The sequence below is a fragment of the Ursus americanus genome, chromosome 27 (genome assembly GCF_024610735.1).
Source record: "Ursus americanus isolate L20-20 chromosome 27, mUrsAme1.1.p, whole genome shotgun sequence".
Lineage (NCBI taxonomy): Eukaryota > Metazoa > Chordata > Mammalia > Carnivora > Ursidae > Ursus > Ursus americanus.
In genome coordinates, this window is record NC_142153.1 from 24,510,431 (window position 1) to 24,534,460 (window position 24,030).

At 42.4% G+C, this 24,030-nt stretch overlaps 2 long non-coding RNA genes and 1 other non-coding gene across 6 annotated transcripts in view; 1 reads left to right on the plus strand and 2 right to left on the minus strand.

The window, feature by feature from the left end:
• The window catches only part of LOC123800914 (uncharacterized), an 81,663-nt gene extending 60,695 nt beyond the window's left edge, over positions 1–20,968 (minus strand). For both annotated transcript variants that reach the window (XR_015721985.1, XR_015721984.1), the window contains exon 1: positions 20,683–20,968. This is a non-coding gene — a long non-coding RNA (uncharacterized LOC123800914). The remainder of the gene's footprint in view (positions 1–20,682) is intronic.
• The window catches only part of LOC148107642 (uncharacterized), a 123,732-nt gene that overhangs the window by 84,626 nt on the left and 15,076 nt on the right, over positions 1–24,030 (plus strand). For all 3 annotated transcript variants that reach the window (XR_015721981.1, XR_015721983.1, XR_015721982.1), the window contains exons 4-5: positions 832–978; positions 13,680–13,828. This is a non-coding gene — a long non-coding RNA (uncharacterized LOC148107642). The remainder of the gene's footprint in view (positions 1–831; positions 979–13,679; positions 13,829–24,030) is intronic.
• Positions 11,768–11,840, minus strand: TRNAM-CAU (transfer RNA methionine (anticodon CAU)). Its single transcript has one exon. It is a non-coding gene; the product is annotated as a tRNA-Met (tRNA).

A 24,030-nucleotide genomic window follows, 5' to 3' on the forward strand; every position in this document is an offset into this window, starting at 1 on the left:
ACATGTGGCCGTGAGGGAGGTCATTTCATGGGCATGAACAAGATGGCAGGCCAAGGATGTAGTCTGTGTAATCGGCACTCCCACAGTAGCCCTTACTGAGACCTTACCTTGTGCTGTGTATAAACCTAAACTCTTTATATGCATTATTCTAATTAACCCCCATAGTAATCCCACAAGGTAGGTACTGTTGTCATTTCCATTGCAGAGATGAGGCAGCCAAGCCACAGATAATGTTAATTAATACATCACAACTGGCAGGGTCTCCTTCAGCATCTGCTCTCTAGACCCTCCTGCTGCTCTGCATATTATGAAGAATAATGAATACCTAACATGATTAAAATAATAGTATCACAAAGCATTGTATATAACCCAAGGGCTTCTGTGCCTCTTCATACTACTCTTTTAAGTAATATTAAATAAAAGAATGTTCTAATACAATCAGAAAAGTCAGATCATCTTTGGATGTTTCTAATAATGGAATTCGAATGATGATCAAACTGCTAATAATATGTGAAAATATCCAGAGGAAGAAGTCAAGGATTGAGGTGTGATTTACTTTTTCCTTAGACAGCCAAAGTAATCTGACAAAACAAAACCATCCAAACTACAAGTCAAGAGGTCTGACAAGCGCTTCCTGGCTCCTCTAAAATACAATTTTGGCAGCAACTTTTGACAGGACATCAATTCAAATACATAAATAGAAGGACATGCATTATTACAAAGAGGACAGGGCTAAGCTCAGACATTTCCTATTTACATCTAAAATAACTAAAAAGTTGCGATCACTCTTTGAAAATGTATGCCCTGTGGGCTCTTAATTTCTCTCTGCAGGTCCCTCTGTGAGAAAGCAAATAGCAAGGGTTCCCAGTTCAGTACAGAAGTATTCCTGGTGGAAAGAATGATGACACAAAAGGCTGAAGGCAAGAGCATGCGTGAGATCAGAAGCTTCGATCGATCGATCGTGGGGTGCAACTGAAGGTTAGTGACTGAGAAGGGGTGTGGAGAGTGGAGGCAGAAGTGGCTGCAGGGGACTTTATCCCTAGGGCAAGAAGAAGCTATTGAAAAGTTTCAGTCGATATTAAGTAGATCTACTCTTTCCCAGGCCTGGTTTAAAGGATTCATGAAATCCTATTTGTAAAGTACATCTGTAGCCTTTAAACATGAGTATGAAGAAAATGCAAGGTGTTTATATCTCTTCTCCCAAATGGTAAATGCAAAACATCATCCATAAGGTCTTGAGGAAAGAAACCCATGGCTCTCCTTTTAATTGTGAAAGCATTCCCAGACATTCCCTCATGGCAAATCCCGAGAAGCCCAAATCACAGATCAAAACTCCACATGTTTTAAATGGCAAATCTCGACATATTTATAAACAGCTCTGGGAGAATTACACTTCCAAACACGCTTTTGCTCATAATTCTCCTTAAAGTGGCAAAACCATCACCGACCTGTGAACTAATTCTTCCGGAACACCTTGAGTCTACCCAAGTAACAACCACCAAAAGTTCCCAAACCACGCTCAGTGACGGACTTCCAAGGCATATAACAAATGAGGAACCACAGCCCTGATCCATGTAGCCCCTGTAACGAGGGAAAGCTGTAACAGGTACTGAGCCCTTGAGAGAAAAGTGGAAAAACCCACTCTCGGAAAAGACAGAAGATTAGAACCCAATTCCAGGACCCAGTTGGTCGTGCCGCAACATGCCTAGGTAATCATTACTTTGCCAACAGGGACACACAATAGGTACACATGAATCTTCATCTTTCTTTATCCCTTTCTAGCCTAAGGACAATGATGGATGATTATGACCATCTCTCTCTGGAACTTATAATCACTATGCCTATTCATCCATTCAACAAATTTTATTGAGCTTCTGCTCTGTTCTGGGCACTGTTTTGGGCACCAGAAAAGAGAAATTAATAGAACCTAATCCTTGCCTTTGAATTGCTCACGGTGAGATGGAAGAAGTAGGCAGGTTTAAAATATATCCATATTTGTACATAGAGTCAGGCCTAACAAGCATTGGAATATACAATGCTTTATTTGAAACTATGAGATCTATGTTATCCCCAGAACCAGGGTCAGAATGAAAAATAAACAGGAATTCCCAGCTGCAAGGTCCTACCAAACAATCCCTTTAACCCAGGACAACAGTTAATCTCTAATAGGAAAACAGGAAGCATCCTATTCAAAATCCTGGCTGAAGGATGCAGGCTGAATATTCATTAGGATGAGGGTGGAGGGGAGCAAGAGTGAAAAAACAGCAAGAAGCCAGGAACAACCAGGGCAGGAGAATTTCTCAAACTGCTGAGATGTGTTCCCTAGACAGCCTACCCGGAGGAGGGATGTTGAAATTTTCCTATTGTGAAACTAAATATAACTAGTGTAGATAATAGAATGTTCTTTAGTCCTCAATATGGTCAGCTCACAAACTCCTGATACACTTTCACATTAAGGCATGTGACAATAAAAGCATCGCTTGCTTTCTTTACTGTCACCTGAAGTCAGATTAAAGGAGTTCAGAAGCCACAGGAAATGATAATTTTGATGTAGTACAGCCAGGAAAGCTAACAAAAAAAGAATACACTTTCTCCTTGCTCTTTCTGTTGCTCTTATTAAGCTACTGCCTTCCTACTGCTGCTAACTGCGCTCATTGGGCTTGGCTGAATGGGTGGTGGGCAGGTCAGCCTAGAGGCCAACTGCCAGAGAGGGGATCATATAGATACAGTAGTGCTATAAATGCAGGACGATGAAACAGCTCACGAAGAATGAATGGCTGTCTTTTTCTCTCTCCTCTCTCCAAAAAAGGAAGGAAGAAATGCATATTGGCAGCATAATTAACAGTCAGCCTCCTTTCTGAATTGAGACATCATCACTGAATGCAGCTCCTCAAAGGGACAGCTAGGGAAATTTTAAAGGTGACCTAAAAAGGGATTTTATTATAAAAACTGAAAAATACTTGCTGGCAATATTTGAGTAGAAGCTAAATGCATTTGGCTGTGCTGCATAAAGGAAATCAATGTTCTCTATTAGCTAAATTTGAGGTCATTTGCGTTTACTTTCCCAGCCCCTGAGAATTTATAAAATCAGACAACCCAATTCTTTCAGAGTGAGTCACAGCCTTCTCACCTTCCTTCCCCTCCTCCCTCCCCCTGCCCACTCCACCTCCAGCCCCATCCTCTAGCTCTCACAAACACCAGGAGCTTGGCAGGATTGGCCCTTTGTGTACCTACTCTTTCTCCCACATCTTCCTGGGGGAATGGGCTGGGGCAGCGGTGGGAGCTGGGAAAGGGGTGACTCCCTCACACTGCCACTCTGCCACCAGAGCTTCTTACGGGTGTGCAGAGAACACCCAGCTCCAGTAAGGGGGGGTCCCTAGGAGGCAAATGGCACCGCATACTCTAGGGTCACCTCCCCTTCCTCCCTCCCCCAAAACAGCCTGCTGGAGGGCATGGTGGGGTGTTCGGTAAGGTGGGCAAGGCTGGGAAAGGGAATTTTGATTCAGGTTGATTCAGTTCAATTTGATTTGAGAATATAGGCCTTGTGGTTTGTTATTTGCGTATCTTTCAAGTTGCCCCAGCTCCTTTCCTCCCTACCATTCTACCTGAGCTCCCCACCACCACACTCATGCCCTTCCTTTTTTTTTTTTTAAGATTTTATTCATTCATTTGATAGAGAGAGAGAGCACAAGCAGGGGGAGTGGCAGGCAGAGGGAGAAGCAGGCTCCCCATTGAGCAGGGAGCCCAAGGGGACCCAGGGCTCAATCTCAGGACCCCAGATTCATGACCTGAGCTGAAGGCAGACGCTTAACAGACTGAGCCACCCAGGTGCCCCACACGCCCTTCCTAAAGAAGGGAAGAAGCTTTTGGGAGGAAGGATCAGTGGTCACCTATGCTTATAGCCAGGGGTTCTCTCCCCAGAAAATGAACATACACACCACATGTTTGCAAAAAAACTTCAGCTTTGGCTCCCCCCTAATCCTTCCCATGGTCTGCTTCTGCAAGTCAGAAATCCACCTCAGAGCTCCCCAGAGGAGACGCCATCCAGCCCCTTCTTTGCGTGACCCCGTCAGGCGACACCAGGATGTTCCCGGGGGCAGGGCCGCCTCCGAAATCTGAACTGCCCTCTTTCCATGCCTCAGACCCAACCGCTTGTGCTGCAGCATGATTTTGCCCTTTATAAAGCACCATGTACCTTATTCCATTGGAACCTTCTGGAACTTGGTGTGGTTTGTCTTCCCACTTAGAGATGAGACACAGGGACCTGAAGGCATCTTGCCTGAAGTTGTTCCTCCAGGGAGAGGGAGCTGAACTCCAAACTCATCTCTTGACTATAGGGCCCCCCACACCTCGCAGCTTGTTGTTAGTGTCTATGTTTAAGCCCTCATGACTGGGCACTTAAAATGAGTATCTGATCCAGATAGTTGCCCAAGGACTTGGGAAACCAGGGAGTTCCACAATAAGAGTGAAACCCCACCTTTTTTTTAATTTAAAACATTCTTTGGCATTGCATAGCATGAAAATAAATACTTTAGTGTACACACCCTTCTATTGGCAGATTTTCCACGAAGGGGTCCTTCAACATGCTTGTGAGACCAGGCTCAGCATTACTCTTTAGTGCTCCCTGATGTGCTCCTCATTTGTACTCCACCTCCAAGCACAGGGTATCCGAAAGGCCAAAACCTTAAGGCGGTTAGGAGCAAGGAATGTGAGATTAGCAGTTAGCAGACAATTAGCATGTTGCCAGAGTTAACTTTTCTTAGCTTCTTTTTTTTTTTTTTTAAAAAAAAAAAAAGGGTTTCACAAGAGAACAATTTCAAATAAATCATTTTATCTCTGTGGGATAGCCTCTCCATCCATAAAATAGGCATGACCTTCTTGGCCTTTCTGTATAAAGCAGAGACGTAAGGAAGACAAGGAGCTCTTCCGAGGTCAGAAGGCTTCCAAGCTCCTAGGTGATGGTGAGTGTGTTAGTGTCCTAAGACTGCCTTAACAAAAGAGCATGCACTGAGTGCCTTAAACAACCAAAATGTATTGTTTCACAGTTCTGGAGGCTGGAATTAGAGATCAAGGTTATCAGCAAGACCATGCTCCCTCTGAAGGCACTAGGGGAGGATCCGTTCCAGTCTTTTCTTCTGGCTTCCCTTGGCTTGCGGCAACATTAACTCCAGTCTTCACATGGTGTTCTGTGTGTGTGTGTGTGTGTGTGTGTGTGTCCGTCTTCTCACACAGCACCCTTTTTATAAGGACATTAGTCATACTGGATTAGAAGCCCACCCTACTCCAGTGTGACCTCATCTTAACTGATTACATCTGAATGACCTTATTTCCAAACAAAGTCACCAAATAAGGTGCTGGGGGATCAGGACTTCAACATATGACTTTGAGGGGGTGCAATGAAATCCGTGACAGTGAGCAATAATACAGCTGCCTGGAGAGGACAGTCCTGTGTTAATGTGCCCATGTCTGTTATCAGTAATGATTCTCAGTAATTCAAGGGATATATTAGGGGAAGGAAAAAACAAACAGCTTGCTCCTGCTCGTGGATTGTATGGCTGTGGACCTGCCAACGTTGAAGTAGGAGTCCGAGAACTGCCATGCCAGTTCCAAGTAACCAAGGGGAGGTAACCACGTGCCGGTGTGTGGCCTTACAGGACAGCTGGCTTCGTTGGCTGATGGCCACAACAAAGGTGGGGCAGAGCATGACAGCAAGAGGCTTGCAAGGTCCCAGTGAGAACATGACACGAGGCTTCTGAGCCTCCGGCAGATGGCCCTAGCTCACTGCTTCTGCCGTGTGCAGGGGCTGCCCCTCACGCCACCAGTGCCCTTCGAGCAGATTCCCGGAGGCTGAGTCACCTCACACGCAAGCACGCACACGAAATGCCAGCCTTTCATTTCTGCCAAAGGTTCTTTCTTTCCAGTAACAAAAATGCTCCCATTCCTGTCAGGAGCCCAGAAGCTTAACATCCTAACATGAATTAGAAGGACGCTGACTGAGCTTGGAGTGAAGTCTGCTGAAGCCTGATGCATCGTCCTCACCTGACCCACCACGGTCAAGGTCTTTCTGGCAGGGAACCCACGTGAGGGTTCCTCCCTCCCCTGGACGTTCTGGGTGAATACTGCCGAGCTCTGCCCCCGCTGTCCTTTCTCTGCACCACGGGCTGGCCACTCCCTGACGCTCACATGGTCTTTCTCCACCACGCCTGCAGTAAAGTCTTGTGAGGGTTCATCCAAATGTCCCCAAAGGAGCCCAGGGAGGGAAGGGGAACGGGGGTCCTTTGTAGTCTCCACGGGACTAATGAGATCTTCTATGTGTCTGACAAAATGAAGAAGCTTCCTCTCTCCCCACCTTCACCAGCCCTCAGTAACCCTCGGTCTTTTCAGCAAATCTACCTCGGTGGGTCATGTACCTGAGGATGAACGCAACTGCCAGGGAGACCTGCTCCAGCACCCAGGCAGGTCAGAGGTCAGAGAAACTCTAGGGGCCACTTAAAACAAGGATACAACAGTTAAGCTGCACCCTCTTCTCCCCTCCTAACACACACGCACACACACATACACACACACACACACTCTCTCTCTCTCTCTCCCTCTCCCTCTCTCTGCCTCTCTGTCTCTTCTGACTCCAGACAGGACCTTCAGGAGAGGAGTTGCCTCTATTGCAAAGCTGAGGTGTTGGAGCGCCCCCTATGTGTAATGCAATGCTAAGACTATTCTCCAGAAAGTTTCTGTCTGCCAGGATTTGGAGGAACATCAAGAATTAATTTGTTAATTCCACTCCTAAGAACATACTTATTGAAAATAATTCCATAAACCTACACTATATACATACACACACACACACACACACACACACACACACACACACAAGTTGGTCACTGGAGCTTTTCTTATATAATAGAAAAAAATTAAAAACCTAAGTGCTAGCATTAGGACCTGATTTTAAAAAGTATGTTTTATCCATACAATGAAATATGAATCAGCTGATTTAAAAACAAATTCTTGCAGATTTTGCCATGTCTTTGGGAGATGCCCACAAAATAATTATTAAAAGAAAAAAGTACGGGGGCGCCTGAGTGGCTCAGTCGTTAAGCATCTGCCATCGGCTCAGGGCGTGATCCCGGAGTTCTGGGATCGAGCCCCACGTCAGGCTCCTCCGCTATGAGCCTGCTTCTTTCTCTCCCACTCCCCCTGCTTGTGTTCCCTCTCACGCTGGCTGTCTCTATCTCTGTTAAATAAATAAATAAAATCTTTAAAAAAAGAAAAAAGTAGGCTATGAGACTATATTAAATTAACATTCTCTAAAAGGTTAGTTTTAGTACATGAGTGTACTAAATTTTTAAGTGTTTAAGTTTTAGTACATGAGTGTATTAGTTTTCATCTTTAGGCTCTTTTTTTTTTTCCTTTTTCTTTTTTTTCCCCCTTTAGGCTCTTCTGTATTTTCTAAGTTTTCTATAATGAATATGTGTTATCTTTATAAACAGAAAAAACCAACCATAATGGATGCATAAGAAAGAACCCATGTCTTGTTCTTTCCCTGATACGTTCCACCTGGACCCTGGGCCTTCTGCGGGGGAATTTCCCTACTTCTTAGCAAGCAGTGCTGGATCCAATACCTGGCCCAGGTCAACCTTGCTTTTCTTCACTAAGACAAGTCGCTCTGTCTAAATTCCTCTCCTCATTTCTCCTCCCAAGGCCCTTGACACTCCCAACTCCAACACAGAGAATCCTCCCAAACGCAGCAAGGAGCAACCTGGTCTTTGCACGTAGGCCCTGCAAGGTTCCTTTGTCCTAGCTAGGGTGAAACTTCCCCAGAGAGAGCAAGCAAAAGAGGGAGGGAGAGACAGAGTCAGAGACACAGAGAGAAGGGGGGAGGGGAGAGAAGTTGACCGATCTGACATTCAGCCGTCTTGGATGGAATTTGTCCAGTTCAGACAGGATGTATGAGGAACACAGGCCCATTCCTTCCCACATGTTTGGAACCCTGGCCCCGAGCCCTGAGCCCAGCATTCCATTTATCCTCTTTGTGGGCCGAACAGATGAAATTGCTTTAGCTGGAGGAAGTGGCATGAATTTACTTATGTATTAGATTCACAGGACACATCCAGCATACCGACCTTTGGATCAACTCGAATCATGAGACAAGTACACTCGAGCAGACAGATGAGGGCTGGGCGCTCACACCTCAGGGCCAACAGGGTGGGCAGCGCGGCCCCCATCCATGCACATGGGCTGGAAGTTGGCGGCTGGGCTGCTCCCCTTCTGACATGTAGGGTGGATTGTTTAGCAACGCTCAAGAGACCCCACAGCTGGCAAGAGGAAAGGCTGGTCACTTGCCATCTTGCCACCGCTGTGAGACCCGGACCAGAGGCTCCTCGAAGAGCTTCACCGTCCTCACATCTCCAGCCAAGTGGACAGTGTGAGACTTGTTAAAATAAACCATCCCAAAGGCAGTTCTTTGTATTTTTCTTTCCTTTCTGCCCACCACCCCCTCCCGCCCTTCCTTCCACAGACAAGAAACCATTTAACAAAGGACTTGGTCTCTCACCTGTTCTAAGACATCTTAGGCTGAAATGCCCCAGGGCCCATCTCTGATGAATATTAATATTAAATGCTCTCCCTCCCAGCACCAGCCTCTCCTCCAGACCTCAGAAGGCAGCCCCCCTCCCGCCAGGCAGCACTCCAATTCCCATTCTCACACCCCCACAATGGCTGCATTCCTCCCTTGCCTACCTCCCTTGCCAGACAGAGGCAATGTGTTAACGTGTCCCCACCTGAGACAGAGAAAGGAATCTTTGTTATACCTGCAAGATCCTAAACATTATCATCATTTAATTAGGGCCATTCTCCCAAGCCAACTTCTCGGCAGCGGGCGCAACTCCACTCAAATAGGCTTTTAAGTTTTCCCAGGGAGGCCGCTTCAGAGGTAATTTGTGAATGGAGACTAATTTAGGGTGTTGCTGCTGGGGTGTATAAAGAGGTGGCTCCAAAGTAACAGAGCCTTAAAAGACAAACGGGGGAAAAGTTAAGCATTTCCATCAGGCACAGATCAGCTTTTGGAAAGCACCACTTCTCTCAGATTCAAGGTCTTGGGCACAAACCAGTGGACTGCGTTATTAACTGGCCCAGATTATGTTTATTCTTTCTTTCTTTCTTTCTTTCTTTCTTTCTTTCTTTCTTTCTTTCTTTCTTTCTTTCCAACACAAGGAGAGCTGGGTCACACTCATTATGCCTTTGGTGGCCGGGAATTGTCTCTGGGTTGTGTGCTCAGGCACAAGGACGACTTTCCTTCAGTCTTCTGCTACGTGCATCAGCCAGGAGTGTCTGCTTGACCCTAAAAGGTGTCAGAAGCTTTCAAATTCTAAAATGTCACTCCATCTGCAAATAGTACAAGGATTCCACACCTGAAAGGATGACATTCCAGGCAAAAATGGCCCAGACTTTGGAAATGGGAACCCTGATTTGCTGCAAAGCATTAATGTGACCATGGGAACTCAGACTCAGCTCACACTGCCTGGACGTTTCTAACCATATGTGGTTAGGTCACAACCCTGCCATTTTCCTTATGACATTCTCATAGAACATCTCTGATTATGGGTTGCTTTAATGCTCCCAGCTGGAGTAGTTCTTCAGTGGTACTCAGCTTGGGCCACCTCGGTTGGAAAGAAAATCTGCTCCATCGGGTCAATGAGATCACTGACCATTCCTGATATCGGCAGACTGGAACTAAAACCCACGTGCCCAGCTTTTCTTTCTCCATCCTAAACTTATTATTATTATTATTATTATTATTATTGGGACGTAGAGTACATATAACATTGTGTAAATTTAAGGTGTACAATGTGTTGACTTTATACATTTGTATATTGCAGTGTGATTACCACCATAGCATTAACTACACCACTATACGTCACATAATTATTTGTTTTGTGGTAAGAACAATTAAGGTCTAGAGTCTTACCAACTTTGTAGTTTATAATACAGTAATTACGACTGTAATCTCCATGCCACGCATTAGATCTCCAGTAATTATTTATCTATTAATTGCAAGTTTGTACCCTTAAATGATATCCCCTGGATTCCCCCAGCCCCACCCCCTACCAACCACCATTCTGCTCTTTGTTTTTACCAAGTTTACCTTTTTAAAATTCCACACATAAGTGGAATTTGTCTGCAGTATTTGTCTTTCTCTGTCTGACTTATCTTAGCATCATGCCCTCAAGGTCCATCCATGTTGTGGCAAATGGCAACATTTCCTTCTTTGTCATGGCTGAATAATATTCCATCGTGTGTCTTCCAATGGAATATACACCACCCTAATCTCAAAGATAAGGGTAATTGTACCTTGCAAGTTCTATCATCAGAAATCATTCTCAGAGCACCATTTGCTTCTAAACTCTAGAATAGCTAATAAAATTACAGGAACAATTAAGAAAACATATGGTGAGGTCAGAGGAAAGTGGTCAAATTTGAACTTGGGTGAACTCTGCAGACAGAAATGATGATATTTATTGATGATAAATATATTAATGATGATAAATACCATACTAATGATGATATAGCCACAAAAGAAAAAATAAAGAGGGGGAAAGAGAATACACATCACCATGATGGCAAAACTTTATTTAAAAAAAAAAAAAAAGAGGTAGCTATCTCACTATATTTATCTCCTTGAAAGATATATATCAAGATTATCCATCACATGCATTTTCCTATTATCAGACCCAAAGTGACCATTCTTTGTAAGTATGTGTGTTAAATATGGAAAAGTGTTCCTTTGGAACATGTTCAGGAGGAGGTGAGGGGGTGGAGCGGAGAGACGGAAAGAAACGTAGGACAAGTCAAGAAGAGGGTTGAGGCATGCGTAGGGACATTACCAGAAATCGCACCCTAAGAGGCCTTGAGGAGAAAAGTGAAGTGGGAGGTTTGGGGCCCTCTGCTTAGAGAAATGCCCCACTCAGAGTCCTTAATGTTTCATTTATTTCACCCTGACATTGCCTTCTTGGTTCTGGTGTTGAAAATACCGTGGGGTGGAGGGATTCTCCGCACACCGCCCAGTGAGGGCTCATGTGTGACACTTTCTGATGCCGGTGTGTCTGCATCAGCAAGCAGGTGCTTTGCTGGAATCTCGAGGTGTCTGTGTAATAGTCTCTCTTTTCGAAGAGACGTGCAGCTCCTGGACAACGATGCCACACCGTGTCATCTCCGGGCAATGCAAGTAACACTTTTCTAAAGGAAAAATCCTCCCGTGCCCTTCTCTGCCCCCCTCTTCTTACACTGAGAACAGCAGTTATCGGGCCCCTCACTACTTGCCAAAATCTGGGGTAAGTATCTTACATTTACTGGAATTAACAGTCTCATTTAGCGTGTTCAACCCACCTTGCCAGCTAGGTGTTATTCCCATTTTACAAATATGGAATAAGCCTCTAAAAGTTAAAACAGAACAAAAACTGTCCCAGGTCACTGGTAAGAAGTCACAGACCTGAGATTTGGAGCTGTTTTCTTAAGTTCAAAACTCCCACTTTTTGTTGGTTTGTTGTTCTTTGCTCTTGGGAGAACAGACAAGGTCCTTTTGGCTGTGGCTTGCATCCTTTTGTTTTGAATGAGGTTAAATGATCTGCGTGTGGGCTTAGGCATTTACCCACACATGTCTTTGGGGGGGGGGGCATCCCTGTATCTGCCTGGCCGCGTAGGGCCTCTAAGCACCTTTGCTGAAAGTTTTTATTATTTCCTTCAAATACCCTTTTATAGCACAGAAAAAGAGCTGTGCCCTCTCTGAGGCTTGAACTCAGGACCTTCAGATTATGAGACTGACGCGCTGCCCACTGCGCTAAGAGGGCTGCTAGGCTGAATGTCAGCCTGAATAATAATGCCTCCTTAAATGGTAAGCTCCTTAAAGAGAAAGGGCTTGTCTTTGTAGTTCAGTCCAATGATTGAGTGGATTTGGAATAGCATCAGAAACGTTCTTTTCCCACATCTCCTCCCACAGCAGTAGATTCCTAAGTAACCTGGAAGATAACTCAGCAAATGATACGTGTACTTTGGAAAAACAAAAAGACCTCATTACGTTAATCGTAGCCCACAAGCAAAAGAACCAAAATGTTTTAGGCTCATCTAAAAGCGCAGGTGTATAAACATATAAATATTAACAAAAATTAAATGCTTGTCAACTTTGGCACAACTATCACTTCTTCCTTGGATATTGGAAGCTTATCCAATCTAGAAAAACCAGAGTCAAGGTGTAGACAGTTGAGTTGAAAAATTATTGAACATGACTTCTGAGTGAAAATAGAGCAATGGGCGTACCTCCCTGTGGCCACTCATTCCTGAAGCCTCATGAAATAACAATAAAAGGATTTGGAGAGACATAAATGCAAAAGGCAAAGGGAGAAAGAGAGGGGACACTAGCAATAAACTTGGAAGGTGGAAAACAATGTCATGGAAACCCTGTCTTACTTTGTAGAAACTTCCAGAAACTCAAGAGCTGGTAGCACCAGATACGTCTGAAAGTGGAGGTAAAGATGGAGCTAAACACAGAAAGTTGATCTAGTTAGTTTGTTGAAAAAATAGTGAGGCCCTTGGGTGGCCTCCCCCAAACCAAGCACCAGGCAGATTCTCCTGCCCTCAAGGGAGAAGACTGGAAGTATATTCTCTAGAGGGTAAAACAGAAGGTCTCTGGACTAGAAAGACCAAGCCCACTGAGGGTGGGCCATGCTGAGAAAGGACCCACATACCAATGTAGAGCTTCTCTAGTCTGTTCCCCTAGTTGGCTCCCCAAATACTAGAAGTCAGGACTGGACTTCTGCTTAAAAGTTCGTTCTCTGTGAAATATGACCAGCTCAAGAGAGGGAGGAAAGAACGAAGGGTGCTAACATCAGGAATCTCGTCCAAGAAAATAGGGCAGCAAGATCACCCTACGAGGAAGACCACCCGTGAGCACAGAGTGCTAGCAATCAGCTGTTCAGTACGTCACGCACACACATGAGCAGAAAGTCAAAGATCACCAGACATTGGAGGAAATCATATGAAATAAAACACAAAGACTTGACCAACCTGTATTTTAAAGGAACTTGGAAGAAACAAAGACTATCTGGGGGTAAGGAAAAAGTATTCAATTAATATTAATATTCTTGGAGAGCTAAGAAAAATTTGGATCCATAAAGCAAGAATAAATACACAAAATGAACATTTAGGATATATTCAGGATATATAAATTGCATTTTATTCATACAGCAGAGTTACATAAGTCCATGAGACTGAATAATTATTGCTGTGTATTGTGATGAATCTCACAAACATGGCATTGAAATTTAAAAAGCCAGACACAAAAAAAGTACATATTCTCTGGTTCCACCTATATAATGCTCACCAAAAAAGGCTACGGTGTTAAATTTAGCATGATGGTTACTCTTTGGAGGGAAGGCGTGGAGAAAATCTTTTCCGTTTCCAATACAAAAATAAACATAAAACAGGTTTTATACAAAGGATTGGGAGTCAGAGTGATACTGAATTTCTCAACAGCAGCTGTAAGCTACAAGGTAATAAAGCAAGCCTTCATATTTCTGAAGGAAAGTGATGCCCGTATCCTGCTAAATTATCAATTACTTGTGAAGCTATGCTAATGGCATTTTCAAACATACAAGATATTTCAAGATTTACGCTCCTTTTACCTTTTTCAGGCAAGCAACTGGAAGGTCTCAGGAGCTAGAGACACAGAAATATACCCAGGAAAAGGGACACAAGGGATCCAGGAAATAGATGCACCAATGGAAGAAAAAATCAATGAGAAGTCCCAAGATGGTGGCCAAGAGGGAGCCTAAGGAGACAGGTACGCAGCAAGCCTAAAGATCAAGGGTACGGTGGTGTCCTCAAGATTCATTGACCCACCACATAGAGAGAGGAGATTTACACAATTAGGGAAAGTTTAGGATTAAATATATATGTATATTAGATACATACATTATACATACCTACCATTGTAGGTGTATATAATTAAATTGCATATGTGTAGTGTTGTAACTAATATATTATGCACATTATGAAACAAAATATAAATAAGAAAGGATGAAATAAAAATAAATACAGTAAGAATTCTATTGTTTTCTTCCCTCACCCTGGCCAATACTGAACACACCTCCCGCTTGCACCCCATAGTTGCATGCCTAATACAAGTGATCACTTCCTGTGGTGGTTGATGAGATTAGCCAGGGAACATGGTGCCTCGAGGAAATGGATCACAGAAAAAGTAAACGTTGACACCTGGGAGAGAAGATCAAACACTGGTAAATGCCAGCCTCTACTGTGGTGGGCCTTCTAGGTACCACAAGCAGGCCCCAGCCAACATGGGGTCCTAGAACCTCAAAAGGCCTGTGTCAGAGAATCATAAACTCTCAGAGAAAACAAATGCCTTTAAGACCATCTCAATTATAGTTCTAAGTTTACCAATGAGAATACACTTCAGAATCTTGCCTAAATCTAGTTCTAAATCCATTTAACATATCTATATTTTATGGATGCCTGAATGAATGTATGAAAAGCAAATATAAAGAATTTTTTAAATTTTTTTATTTTCAAGTAATCTCCACATCCAACATGGGGCTCGAACTTACAATCCAGAAATCAAGAGTTGCATGCTCTAACTACTGAGCCAGCCAGGCACCTGCAAATGTACAGAAATCTTATGTGTGTTTAATCTCCTGTCCTCACTGTCTTCCACTGCCTAATTAGGCTGCCAACTCTCCTATTTGCCACAATCCAGGATATGAGGTTTCTCATAGTCAATGCCTCTGCAGTTCCTATACAGGCTCTGAGCTGGAGCTGGGCAGTTTCTTCCAAAAACATCCTTGGGGCGCCTGGGTGGCTCAGTCGGTTGGGCGACTGTCTTCAGCTCAGGTCATGATCCCAGGGTCCTGGGTTCAAGCCCCACGTCAGGCTCCCTGCTCAGCAGAGAGCCTGCTTCTCCCTCTCCCTCTGCCTTCTTCTCTGCCTACTTGTGTTCTCTCTCTATCTGTCTGTCAAATAAATAAGTAAAATCTTAAAAAGAAAAGAAAATATCCTCTGAAATATTTGTGAAGAGCTTCACAGAGCCCTTGTTATCTAAGAAATAGACCAAAAATCTGACTACAGGCATGTTTTCTTTTTCTGTTCCATCAAAGGAAAATAAAGATGAAAAGACTTTTTCTAAGTGCTTATGTCTTATTAGGACATTTTTAAAATAAATAGCTTTAGTCATTAATGTTAGAGGCAATCTGCCTAAAGTATATTTAAGGGGCTGGATTTCATAAATTCCAATTTACAAATTGAACTCATTGACCATAATTGCTTGCAACAGTTGGCTCTAAACAGAGAGATTAACATAATTGGATTGCAAACTCCTATTAGCATTTATAAATATAATTATAGCCAAGTATTGGGCTGTGTTGGAAAGATGCCACTGAAATTTATCTTGTGAAGACTTGAGAAGCACATATTCCTCCACCAGGAGGCAGTGTCATGATTAAGGGATGGATTGGTCCTGTGACCTTTAACCTCTCAGTGTCTCATTTTCCATCAGCAAAACACTGTGTTTCAATACACATTCAATATGCATTCAGTTTGCATGGTAAAAGAGTGCTGGTTGAGGAATTCCACTCAAGACAGAGTAAAAAGGACAGATTTTGCCTGATGCCTGAAAGAAACAGACACACAAACAAAAAGCAAAATATATTACACAACAGTTTTCAAGACACTGGTTATCAGGCAATGGTGGACTGTGGTCTCTGAAAGACAGGAAACAAATTGGGAGACCTCTACTATTGTCCCAGCTTACTACCTTTAGAGAGTTTCCAAGCTGTGGCATAGGAAGAGGGAGCCCAGGCCAAGCCCGGTGGACTCCCCAAGGTGAGGAGATGCAGATGAGCGTCCAGGGAGGCCAGGGAGACCAGGCAGCGAGAGTGTACAGACAGAGCACCAGACCAGAGACAGTGACACCAAGAGAGAATGCTGGTGATCTGGAGGAGGTCCCCTCAAGTATTCAGCAGAGGTCTCATCCTTACACACATGCAAACCTACTACCCAATGCCCAAGGAAGAAACAATCTGATGGGATCAGGTAAAAGCACCCGGCACTCTCACAGGGCCAAGAATATAGCCTGTTCCTACAGTCAGCCTGGGGGAAAAAAATCAGACTTTTCAGGACATTGGTCAGAATACTCATGAGGGTGCCTCAGTAGTGGGAAATATTTAGACCCAGACCAAACACTGACCCAGATCCACCTCATAAATCAGAAAACAGATCTGAAGAGCTCAAACTAGTAACTTCATGGCATCCCAGAGCAAAGCTCAAGAATGGCTATAGGAAAATAAAATGTCTCGCATTCAAAGAAGGTAATAACACAATGGCTGGCATTCAATCAAGGATTGCCAGACATTCAAAGTATAATGAAAATGTAACCCATAATGAGGAGAATAATCAATTGATCGAACCTGACTCAGAACTAACATAGATATTAGAATATTAGCTAATAGACAAGAATATTAAAACAGTTGTTATTAACTGTATTTCAGATATTACAAAAGTTAAGTATAGACATAAAGTTTCCAGAAAAGCACACCCAAAATGAACGTCTACAGATGAAAACTGCAACACCTGAAATGAAAAATAAACTTATGGGATTAATAGTAGATTAGACTTTACATAAGAAGACATTTGTAAACTTGAGGGGCACCTGGGTGGCTCAGTCAGTTAAGCATCCAACTCTTGATCTCAGCTCAGGTCTTGATCACATGGTCGTGAATTCAAGCCCTGCACTGGCTCCATGCTGGGCATGAGCCTACTTTGGAAGGAAAGAAGGAAGGAGGGAAGGAAGGAAGGAAGGAAGGAAGGAAGGAAGGAAGGAAGGAAGGAAAGAAGAAAGAAAGAAAGAAAGAAAGAAAGAAAGAAAGAAAGAAAGAAAGAAAGAAAGAAAAGAAAAAGAGAGGAAGGGAAGGAGGGAGGAAAGAAGGAAAAAGGAAGGGAGGATGGAAGGAAAGAAGGAGGGATGGAGGAAAGAAAGAAAGAAAGAAAGAAAGAAAGAAAGAAAGAAAGAAAGAAAGAAAGAGAAAGGGAGAGAAAGAAAGAGAAAGAGAGAGAGAAAGGAAGGAAAGAAGGAGAGAAGAGAAAAGAAAAGAAAGAAAGGAGGGAAGGAAGAAAGAAAGAGACATTAGTAAACTTGAAAACATGGCAATGGAAACTATGCAAAATAAAACCCAAAGAGAAAAAAATCTGAAAAAAATGAAGAGTATCAAGTGGCCTAATATATGTGTAATTGGAGTTGCCAAAGGAAAGGAGAGAGAAGAGACATGATGGAACAAATATTTGAAGAAAAATAAGGCCAAAATATTCCTAATTTAATTAAAAGTATAAATCCACAGATCCAAGAACTTCACCAACCCCCAAGCAAAATAAGCATGAAGAAAATTACATCAAGACCTGCCATAATCAAATTGCTAAAGAAACCAGTGATAAATGGAAATTTTTAAAGCATCCAGAGAAAGGGATAAGATATTACATAAAGAGGCACAAAGATAAGGGTGGGAGCAGATTTTTCATCAGAAACAATGTAGACAAGAAGATATCTTTAAAATACTGAAAGACAAAACTGTCAAACTAGAAGTTTATGCCCAGCAAGAATATGTTTCAAAAACAAAGGTGAAATAAAGATGTTTTGTTGGTTTTTTTTAAAGATTTTATTTATTGATTTGAGATAGAGAAAGAGCAAGAGAGAGAGCATGCGGGAGTGAGTGCGCACAAGTGGGGGGGAAGGGCAGAGGGAGAGGGAGAAGCAGGCTCTCTGCTGAGCAGGGAGCTCCATGTGCGTCTTAATACCAGGACCCTAGGATCACGACCTGAGCCGAAGGCAGATGCTTAACCCACTGAACCACCCAGGCACCCCAAAGATGTTTTTAGACAGACAAAAACTGAAAGAATTTACCAGCAAACCCACACTATAGGAAATTTTAAAGAAAGTCTTTTGGGCAGAAGGAAAATAATGCCAGATGAAAATATAGATCTACATAAATGAGTAAAAAGCACCAGAAATTGTAAATATATGATTTATTCTGATTAAATCTCTTTATATGATAACTGATTATTTAAACAAAAATTATAACAATGTATTGTGGGGTTTATAATATATGTATAGGTAAAATATATGACAATAGCATAATAACCAGAACAGAGAGATGGAAATATTCTATTCTAAGGTTCTTACATGCACGAAGTGGTAGATAATCACTTAAAGACAGTGATAAGTTAGAGCTGTATACTACCTTATACACTTTACACACCGTATCTTAGCAGCCATTTAAATAACAAAATAAATATTTATAGCTAAGAAGCCAACAAAAGAGGGTCAATGGAAGCACAAAAAAAATTAGTTAATCTGAAAGATGGCCAAAAATAAGATAAAGTGAATGAAGAACACATGGAATAGATAAAAACAAATAGCAAGATAATAAACGAAACCTAACTCGATAACCACAATAAGTGTAAATTATCTAAACACCTCTATTGAAAGACAGAGATTGTCGCATTGAATAAAAAAATCAAGTTGCAAATGATTGCTATCCATAAGAAATGTGGTTCAAGTATAAAGTGTAAGTATAAAGACACAGGTCAAAAGTGAAAGGATAGGAAATGATACACTATGCTAACAAATCAAATGAAATCTGGAGTGGCGATGTAAATAACAGAAGCACAAAATAATAGAACTTCAAACTACACGAAGCAAAAAACTGACAGAACTACAAAGAGAAATAAATCCAAAATTATAGTCAGAAATTTTAATAATTTCTCTCAATAATTAATAGTTCAAGTAAAAAGAAAACCAGCAAGCATATAGAAGATTCAAAAGGCGGGGTGCCTGGGTGGCTCAGTCGTTAAGCGTCTGCCTTCGGCTCAGGGCGTGATCCCAGGGTCCTGGGATCGAGCCCCACATCGGGCTCCCTGCTCCACTGGGAAGCCTGCTTCTTCCTCTCCCACTCCCCCTGCTTGTGTTCCCTCTCTTGCTGGCTGTCTCTCTCTCTGTCATATAAATAAATAAAATCTTTAAAAAAAAAAAAAAAGATTCAAAAGTCATTCGTAACCACTCGTAACCAACTTGATATAATTGACATTTATAAAACGCTCCACCTAACAATGGCAAGACCCACATGATTTTTAAGTGCACACAGATCATTTACCAAAATAGACCATATTCTGGACTATAAAACAAATTACAATAAATTTTTAAATGTTCAAGTTATACAATGTCTACTCTTCAGTCACAATGGAATTAAATTAAAAATAACCTTGGAAATAATCTCTGGAAAATCACAAATCTTTGCCAAATGGAAACTAAATAAAACACTAACAAATACTAAATGAATTAAAGAAAAAATCAAAAAAGATATTAGAAAATATTTTCAGTGAAGTGAAATGAACATATCAAAATTTGTGAAATGCTCTTAAAGCAGTTCTTAGGGGAAATTTATAGTACTAGGTGCTGTATGCTTCAATCAATCAATCAATTACCTCAACTTCTACCTTAAGAAACTAGAAAAAGGAAGACCAAATTAAATGCAAATTTATGGATCTTTGAGTTCGCTTAACACTTACAATTTTTTTATGAGCACTGCTTTAATCCTTGTCAGAAAATTCCAATATTATATCATCTTATCATTGGTGTCTGTTGGTTGTCTTTTCCCATATGATTGGAGGTTTCTGTAGTTATTTATATGTCAAGTAATTATGGTCTGTGTCCTGGACATTTTGGTATTATGCTATGAGACGATCGATCTTATTTATATCTGCTAGTTTGATAGGACTTAGAATTCTGGGTTCCTCCCCAATCTGCCTGCTGATTTATTTTTCAGCATTCTCAAACAGCTGTTCTTGCATTCTGTCCAGGTTTTAGAGTTGAGTTCAGTGGGAAATAAAGTGAGACATGTGCTAATTTCACATGATCCATAGACTTCTAAGACAGGTCCCAAGATTCCTGCCCCTCGTATAGACGCCCTTCCTAATCCCCTCCCCTTGAGTGTGACCAGGATTCATAAATATGATGGAATATCACTCCCATGATTATGTGACTTTATTATTTTTTTTATTTTGATGCAGTCCTATAGTTCTTTGTATTTTTTTTAAGTAAGCTCTAGGCCCAATTTGGGGCTTGAACCCACCACCCCAAGATCAAAAGTCGCAGGCTCTACCAACTGAGCCAGCCAAGCTCCCAGATTATGTTATTTTACACAGCAGTAGGGATCTTGCAAATGTAATTAAGGTCCCTAATCAGTTGACTTTGAGTACTCAAAAGAGATGATCAGATGAGGAATTAGATGAGCCCTTAAAAGCAGTCAAAGAGGTTCAAAGCCAGACAGGCTCTCTGGCTAATAACTTTGAAGATGAAACTAGAATGGCAGCTGAATTCTGCAAAGCTGAGAGGAAACGAACTCTGCCTGCAGCAGCTAAGCTGAAAAGAAGCCCTCAAGCCTCAGATGAGATGACAAGCCCAGCTGTCGCTTTAATTGCGGACTTGTGATATCCTGAGCAGAGGACTCCACTGAGCCCTGCCTGTACTTCTGACTTAGAAGAAACTGGGAAACTGACCCAACCAGTAGTGTTGCTTTGAGCCTCCGTGTTGGGATAATTTGTTACACTACAAAAATCTAATACACTTTCTCTTACCTGCAACAGGCTTGGAAACAAAGTGCAGGTACTCCGTAAGCAAATGTTATTCCACAGGTGTTGCGTATTTCTCAATATGTTCTTTTAACCAAGTTCTTTGTTGCTTTTCCTTCCTCTGAATTCCCAGTATAGTATTAGAGAAATATCTCAACATTTCAGATCTGTTCCGTATCAGCTTTCTGGCAGAGTTCAATGTGGCAATTTATCTGTGTGCGATCATAAGCTGCTTTGTTATTTTCATTTCCTTCGCTCCTCTTGGCTCATCAGGCTCACTGAGTTTTAGGGAAGAAAAGCTAATCTTATTAAATTATTGTATTAATTATTACCACATGAATCACCCAACAGGGACAAATAGCAAGCCTGGTATAATTAGTAAACCAGAAGTAGCCATTTACAGCCACCCATCAGATATGCCAAGTTAAGGTCACCATGAACTCACAGGTTCTCCCCTCCCCCCCAGATTTAACAGTTGTCTAAAGAAAGTATGATCTCCTGGTGAGAGATAAGAAGTGTCATACAAATCTAATTCACATATGGGGGGGGGGAACATGGGACACATAGAAACAAGATAGCATATCTTTTGGGATACTCCTTGAGAAAAAGATCTCTAATCAAATATTTGAAAAATACTAAATACAAACAGGCCCCCCTTAGAGATTCACAAAACTTGATAAAGACAGTCCAGGACCTGTTTAACTTGATTTATGCCAGCATTTCCCAAATGTATTAACTATGTATTCTGTCCCGGTTTTACAGTTGAGTTCGGTGGGAGGCGAACAGAGGTGTGTGTTTAATTCACATGCTAGGTACAGTCATTTCTTTGGCACGCTTATTATTCCCTAGAAACTCAAACATTTTTGCATGGAAAATATTTTGGGAAATGCGGATCTACAGATTTAAATGGATCGTGTGTTTATTTATCCTGCCCCCTCCTTCTGATGATACTCCACTCCAAGCCAAGTGTTGATAACATGTGAATTGGTGGGAAAAATTCCTAGCATAACTTCTCAAATAGAAATTGCTGCCCCACCCTCACTTCAAGTTGATGTAAAGCGCTATCGCTCCTGAGATAAAATGCATCCTCTGGAACTCAAAACTATCACACCAAAGCATTCACCAGACATTTGCTAGGAACTGACTTTGTGCTAGGCTCAGTGCATTCCCAGCACGCCAACAGGACCCTGGCTTTGCAGGTTCACAGAGGGCGTGGTCCTAATTTACAGAATGCCCAGTCCCCCCGGGGAGGAAGAGGATGAGCGGCCCCGGCTAGAAAATGACATTCAGCCCCAGCACAGAGAACCTCAAACAAGGTAATGGGGTGAGAGCTGCCGTGACCTCTCAAGCAGGGCCTTCGATGGGCCTGGATGGGGTAGAGAACTCATCCCCCAAAAAAGCAAAGCCAATTTACAGCAGACATTAGGTTCAATCAACCCCTGAAAGAAATTTCTTCAAATCAAGAAAGGAAAAAAAAAAAAAAAGAGTAGGAAAGAGGGGAATGTCAGAAATGGAAAGGAGTTACTTTCCATTTTGCATTGATGCTAAGATGTGCATTTTTTTTTTCATATTTTAACAACTCTAAACTCTGAAATTGGAATCTATCTTCTGACACAGAGCATCGTATAATTGTTGTCCTCCAGGCATCAACGCGACCCAGTTGTCGTTGCCTGCGTGTGTCAACTCATTCACAGCTGTTGCTCTTGTCATCACTTCAACGGAATTACGAGCCTTGTTGGTACTACACGTGCAGGGTTTAATTGCCATGTAAATGTCTTCAGAAAGATTCCACTGTGATTTCGGACTGAAAGGAAAACTTATGTGTATTCAAAAAGACGAGGGGACAGAGCAGTGGGGCATACATTTGTTATTTGTGAAGTGAATATTCATTAGAGGAGAAATGCTTGCAATTCCATTGTTCACGAAACAAACCAAGTGTTAGCGGCGCTACTCAAACTGTGGTCCACGGACCGGCAGCATCACCTGGGAGATGGTGAGAAATGCCGACTCTCGGGCTCTGCCTTAAACCTACCAAATCGGGATCTGCATTTTAGCAAAATCCCCAGGTGACTGCCCATAAAAGTTTGAGAGCACTGCTTTAAAGGATATAATGTGAAGCTGAGTCAACGTTGAATTATTGAGATACGTGCAAGGGAATGCTCATCAGAAGCCAAGCAGTGCAGCTGACAGCGGGGAGATTGTCAAGTCCTTCAGAATCAAAAGAAATTTCAACACAAGAAGAGGCACATGTGACCATTTCACTCACAGGCAGGGCTGTCATAAAGACACGGTGTCACAGCCTCGTTGGTGGGGGTTTTTTTCTGTCTTTGCAAAACATCAAAGAATGGTATGACTTAAAATGGAAGGCATTTTAGATTCAATTAAATTCAGTCGGTGAAAGGATCTGCCTTCGGCTCAGGTCATGATCCCAGGGTCCTGGGATCGAGCCCCAAGTTGGGCTCCCCATTCAGCAGGGAGTCTGCTTCTGTCTCTCCCTGCCACTCCACCTGCTTGGGCTCTCTCTCTGTCAAATAAATAAATGAAATCTTTTTTAAAAAATAAATTAAATAAATGTGGCAAGTAATCTTACTCCAGGGCCATGTGAGAAATTACAATAAAGGCATTTCCTTCGGTGAGGGGGAGCTGGCAGGCCACAGAACAGGGAAAATGGAACTAGAAATCTGAGAGAGAAATCTGAACTGGCAGGGGAAGGGAGGGACGGAGGTCGCAGGGGTGCTGCTGAGTATGAGCCATCCCACCTGTGTGCTGCTGTAGCCGTGGGTTCCAGGCTGCGGACCATCCTCCAGCTAATGACAAAAATGACATTTGACTCCCAATCCTTTCAAGTAATACTTACATCCATGATGTTGTATTATTTTTCTTTGATAACTCTTACTATGTCTTAGCCCCTTATCACCTCCCGAGTCTGACGGCAATCCCTGGTGAGTTGCAGCATGAACCGAAGTGGGAGGTTTGGATGATACTGTCCTTTCCAAGGTAGAGGTGAGGAAAATGGGTCCAAGATTGCCCTGCTGGTAAATAGCGGAATTGGGATTAGAACCTCAGGCTTCTGAGTATACTTTGGAAGTTCTAACAGGAAAGCAGGTATTGTTGGCATTTTGTGCAAGAATAAACAGGCTCGGAAAGTTCAAGTGAGTCGCCCATGCATGAAACTATCACAGATGGGAGCTATCACCCCGTTATCCTGGCATCTAACTTCACTGCTCTTTCTTCTACTCCCAGCTCCTTGGCAAAATCTGCTTAGTTATTCGTGATTTGAAGAGCTTTCTGTTATGACTCTAGAGTAAAGAGCTGAATGACTATGTTAACTTGACCAAAGAGCATAGGTATTAT